Consider the following 6,278-nt stretch of genomic DNA (forward strand, 5'->3'; position numbering starts at 1 on the left):
GTCATCATATTTGTGCACAGGTTTGACAGACTGTCTACAGCTTGCACATTAAGTATGTCTTCGCTGATGATACGATCTTTACGACTCATTTTAATGATCTGGATTACGAGAACAAATTACTTCCCTGGTTGTCTTCCTAGGTGACATGCATTCTGTTTGGTATTCGGATTCACCCTCCCACAGCAAGTCCAGAACCACAAAGTAACATGAACTGTGAACCATTCCACAATTTCACACCAGCAAAAGACAACTTTTTTTAGAGGAACAGAACTGCTTCGTTCCATCAGCTGCAGCCCACCAATTTTGTATGGGAGGAGGGAATAGACAAAAATTGCTCTCCTTCCATTTGCAGAAATTATTGTTGGGAACCAACCTGGTTTTTTCCTTCCCCATATTTTCTTCCAGCAGAATAATATCACCAGTAACATCTGCTGTCCTTGGACTTTTTTCCGACAGGTAAACTCCTTAGAATCATAGAGTTGGAAGAGACCCCAAGGGTCATCAAGTCCAACCCCCCCTGCCAGGCAGGAACACACACAATCAAAGCACTCCTGACAGATGATCATCCAGCCTCTCTTTAAAAACATCTAAAGAAAGAGACTCCGCCACTCTCTGAGGCAGTGAATTCCACTGTTCAACAGCCCTGACAGTCAGAAAGTTTGGGTGCCGTGTGGTTTCCGGGCTGTATGGATCACCTGGTAATTTAGCAAAGGTTATTATTTGCCGCAAAGGCAATTTAGTCTCTGTGTGTGTCAGGAACTAATATTCTTCATGTATTATAGGAACTTCCCTTCTGGATAGGACACTGCAAATAAAGTTTCCTAATCTAGTCTACCTAACTAGGATGCAGGGAGATACAGGACTTGTGTCCTGCCCTCATGGTTGCAAGGTGGAGAAGTGGTATGGAGAGGAGAAAAAAGGTGGAAGGAGGTTTCTATGAGAGTCGCAATCTGTGCATGGAAGAGATAGTGTCAGAGCAGTAGAGAAAATTCCCCCACTCCTACATTCCTGCTGGGTGACCTTGGGTTAGTCACAGTTCTGTTAGAACTCTCTCAGCCCCACCTACCTCACAAAGTGTCTGTTGTGGGGAGTGGAGACTCCTTACAGGAGAGAAAGGTGAGGTATAAATCCAAACTCCTCCTCTTCCTCTATCTTGGTGGCTCTATGGGGGCAGAAAGATGGGGTAAAAATCTTGTTAAATAAAATAATAATAATAATAATAATAATAATAATAATAATAATAATAATAATAATAATAATAAGAGTTTGGATTTATATCCTCCCTTTCTCTCCTGCAGGAGACTCAAAGGGGCTTACAATCTCCTTGCCCTTCCCCCCTCACAACAAACACCCTGTGGTAAGTGGAGTGAAGAGGCTGAGAGGAAAACTTCCCGAAGCTGTGACCTGATCCAAGGTCCCACCAACAGCTGGCGTGTCAATGAGGTGCACGAGGCTAATCTGAATTCCCCGGATAAGCCTCCACAGCTCAGGTGGCAGATAAAATAAATATCTGGTTTTACGTATCTCAACTACCTGTAAATAGTGGAATTGCCTATATTTTATGACACTAATCATGGTTTGTTTGATTAAACTGCAGTTTGAGTGACATCTGAACTGAGCGAGAGAAATACTGGTGTGGTATGCTGTTTCTTTAACTTCTGGAAAGTGGGAAGCAGGCATCAATAAAAATAATTAGCTTCATGGAAAGTCTCCCTTGGAAACCTGTTTGTGTGTGTGTGTGTGTGTGTGTGTGTGAGAGAGAGAGAGAGAGAGAGGGAGGGAGGAAGGAAGGGAGGGAAGGAGGGAGGGCATATAGTTCCCTGAAAGTAATAAGCAGTTGTATGTCTTCTATGGATTCCTAAGTCCCGGATCAAACCTTCAAAAAGGATTCTTACTCTTTCGAAAGCTGTGTTAGTACACATTTCCCAAATCTGAACTGAGAAATATTGTTGGGTTTAGTTCTCTCAGGCAGTGGATGAAAGAGGGTATGCATTATTCCATATGACCCCTTGTTCCTTATTTTGTTTTTCAGAAAAAAAAACACACCTGTCCAAGATAAACTGTAGCCAAGCTCATTTTTGAATATACTCAAACTCATGTTTTGAAGAGAGCAATTCTACACATATCTCCTTAAAATCCTACACAGGTCTATTCCATAGGCTTTGGTCCCAAGGCGGTGTTCTTAGGATTGCAGGGTTAGCTTGTCTATTACAAGGGAGTCATACTTTCAGGGATTTCTGGGTAACAAATGGCCAAATATTATTGAGACAACTCTAAACCGATATAAGGCTTCTGTGAGACAGATGAAGCCATCTTGGGAAACTGGTTTTACAAACTATCGAGTGGACAAGATTGGTGAAAAAAGCGTTTTTTAAAGTCCTTTAGGAATTCTGTTATCATTTTAGAACCAAAATATGATCACATTTTCCTCTTTGCTGGGCATTCCAGTCTCTGGAGATGTGACTCAGCACAGAGTAACAAACAAATAGGTGCTGCGAGAGGTGAGAATAATGATTGACTGTGCAGACCGAATAACCCCCCTCAGGGCAAGACGTTGCTATATATAGCATGTCTTCCTTCCATTTCTCATTACTGCCGTGCCAGCAGGTCGCAGACGAGACTGAGGCTATGCTCATCTTAATGATGAATTGTGATACCTAGAGCAATTAGCATACATTGACTTGCAGCAGGAGCAGCAGTGGCGTAGGAGGTTAAGAGCTCGTGTATCTAATCTGGAGGAACCGGGTTTGATTCCCAGCTCTGCCACCTGCCAGGCTTCAATGGAGGCTTATCTGGGAATTCAGATTAGCCTGTACACTCCACGCCACCGCGCCAGCTGGGTGACCTTGGGCTGAATCACAGCTTCTCGGAGCTCTCTCAGCCCACCTACTTCACAGGGTGTTTGTTGTGAGGGGAAGGGGCAAGGAAGATATGTAAGCCTTTTTGAGTCTCCTGCAGGAGAGAAAGGGGGGGGGGGATATAAACCCAAACTCTTCTTCTTCTTCTTCTTCTTCTTCTTCTTCTTCTTCTTCTTCTTCTTCTTCTTCTTCTTCTTCTTCTTCTTCTTCTTCTTCTTCTTCTTCTTCTTCTTCTTCTTCTTCTTCTTCTTCTTCTTCTTCTTCTTCTTCTTCTTCTTCTTCTTCTTCTTCTTCTTCTTCTTCTTCTTCTTCTTCTTCTTCTTCTTCTTCTTCTTCTTCTTCTTCTTCTTCTTCTTCTTCTTCTTCTTCTTCTTCAAGATGACTCAGAGATACCCAAACTGTAACTCCCATATAGTAGCAGGTTGATCTCGCTCTGTCCCTTCATTGTGCTCTTTCATTGGGATAAGAAGGATTTTGTTGGCACAAACATTTGCTGAGGTGGGTTCAGATTTGGCGTTTTTTGTTCTTGTGTTCAGATTCTTTTATATCACAATGGCGCATATTCAGATTAGTTCATCAATTCAGTAGGAATTCCCAGTGGTTTCCAGGAGAAACACATTTCCACCCATTAATGTTTTCACCCTACCCAAAATTGTATGAAAGTCCCAAGGATTGTACCCCGTGGGATCTTCCCTCTTAAATTTCAGGCAGATAGAAGGAATGATGTTCTTTCTATATGCAACCAAAGGCACTACACATTGACAGCTTTTATTCCCCTCCCAATCAAATTGGGATGAAATGTACACAAGTCATTGCTCTCTCCCAAGGGATGCTTCCTGCCGAATTTTGGAAATGGTGACCCAAGCTAGTCATGATGATGTCCTAATGGCTACCAGGAGGATAATCACTGCCATTTTCAAAGCATTGTGGAGGAACCAGAATCTCTGAGCCTGCCTATACTAAAAAGGAGTCCTGTTCATTGCTGTATGATCTTGCTTCACTGCCTTTTTGTGCCAGACAATGGTGTATTTAGGGGGTGGCAGAGGGGACTGATGCCCCAGGTGCCACTTGCCTCTGTCACGTGGGGGGGCACATTTAACTGTCCCCTTTCCCATGACACCTCTTACTCCTGAGCCCCACCCACCAGCCTGAGTGTTAGGTCTTGACCCTTGAAACAATAAATGAACTCTGGATTGCTGATCAGCAGCGTTCATTAGAAGGCAAGAAAGCACTCAGCTTGTAAAAAACCAATTCTGATGAACCTGGCTTTCGTTCTCCCCTTTATTCAGAAATAATCCCCCATCCTGTTTCCCCAAAGAACGTGAGAAAGGATTACTTCAGAGCGAGACACCCCAAGGTCGGCAACAGGTAGAGGTAAAGACACCTGGCCTCCTACTCCCACAGAGTGACAGAAACATCCCATTTCCAATGGGAGCAGAAGGTGTCGGGGTTAGCTTAGTTATCTACAAAGCATGTGAAACCATAAAGAAGAGATCAAGGGAAGAATGTCGCATTACAGCAGTGGTAACATATAGCAGGCTGAATACGTATGTCAGATAGCAATTACATTGAAGCAAGAATGCATTTCAATCAACTAGATACAATCACCGCCCATATACTTTGTACTGACTCCATTAAGCTAGGAATGCACCTCAGTCAACTAGGTGCAATCCGTGACACTGAGCCTCTGCCTTCATCTGCCTTGGGCTGCTGCCGCCCGGGCCACCTGCCTCTGTCACTGCAGGCCACCCACCAGCCCTGGCATCCTCCATCGTCCCTTCCCACCTGTGGCAGCACGGCCAGCAGGGCGGCTCTCCTCAGGCCTTCCTGCTTTCCCCTCATCATCTGGGAGGCGCTGCCGAACCTGCAGAAGGCAGCAAGGAGAAGGGGTGTGTGGTGGTCTGACTGGAAGGTCTCCTGGGGCAGCTGAGGGAAGAAGAAGAAGAAGAAGAAGAAGAAGAAGAAGAAGAAGAAGGAAGGAGGAAGGAGGAGGAGGAAGGAAGTTTGGACTAGTTATAATGCCCTTTCTCTCCCTGTAGGAGACTCAAAGGGAGCTCCGCAATCTCCTTGCCCTTCCCCCTCGCTAGCAAACACCCTGTAGAGGTGGGTGGGAGCTGAGAGGCTTCTGAAGAAGAACTGTGAGAGAGCTAGCTAGCCCAAAGGTCACCCAGCTGGCGTGTGTGGGAGTGCACAGGCTAACCTGAATTCCCCAGATAAGCCTCCACAGCTCAGGCGGCAGAGCGGGGAATCAAACCCGGTTCCTCCAGATTAGATACACGAGCTCATATATACTTAACCTCCCTACATACAGCAGACCAGAGCACAAAGAGGAGGAATTGGTGGTATGTGATGAAGCATTACAGAAGTTTAGGGGTCTGAATTGTCCGAGGTACAGTAAGCACTTTATTGGCGTGTTATTGGCCTTTGGAAAAAAAAAAAATATAAAAAGGTTTTAAAACTACCTATTATATAATTAGATTAAGATCGCTTCTTGCCTCTGCATAGAGGGGGCAGTGATGCAAAACATGGTCCACAGATTCTTCACGGCGCATCTCACAAATACACAGTCTTTCATGGTGTGGTACTTTTTAAACCCTCCCCAGTCTTAAGGAAGAGGGCAGGATATTACATCTGGCTACAGTGAGGACCTGGCGAAGTTTGGGCTCAGAAAAGAGAGATAAATATTCAGCTGCACCGGGAACTTACGGGATACCTAGGACAACGGGGGAGCAGAATTTACAGGCCTGGACAAGCAGGTGTTGACGCTCAGACTCATCCAACCTGGCCCTGATGCTTTTGAGAATTTCATTTAGTGGTAGCATGGCCAGCGTGTCAAGCGATAGGTCACAGGAGTTTCTAAATTTGCAGAGTGCGGCCTCTCAGAGTAAAGACTTTGACGGGACCCCTCAACTCTTTGAGGATTTAACATTTAAAATAATAAGGAATGTCTGTTCTCCTCCCCAATTAAAGGGACCGAGAGTCAACAAGAACAGGAATCGTATATTGGAGGATCATTGTTACAAGTTTAAATGCTTACTGAGAGGTATATATGATAAGTACAAAAAATATGTGTGTAATAGTTTACCCCTAGAACAGACCTGGGCATTATCGTTATGACCCTTGGACCACATCGTGGCCAGCAGGATGACCCTGACTGGCCCGTATGACAGACCTGGCCCTGGCCTAAGAGGACCTGTTTAGAACCGCGCTGCTCATTCTTCCGTAACCCTCCCCTTCCCCTCACCTTGACAATGCACCAGAAAGGCCTCTGAGAAAGACCACTCCCCTCGTGCGAGTGGCTTCTGGGCAGTTCCTCCTTTGACAAGCCCACTTAGAAGCGGTTGCTGCTTGCTGGCTTCTGCGGGACTCAAAGCATCTCGACACCCCCCCTGCCTTGCTGGGGGAGTGAAGCTTTGAAAG

This window comes from Sphaerodactylus townsendi, linkage group LG09, assembly GCF_021028975.2.
Source record: "Sphaerodactylus townsendi isolate TG3544 linkage group LG09, MPM_Stown_v2.3, whole genome shotgun sequence".
NCBI classification, from domain to species: domain Eukaryota; kingdom Metazoa; phylum Chordata; class Lepidosauria; order Squamata; family Sphaerodactylidae; genus Sphaerodactylus; species Sphaerodactylus townsendi.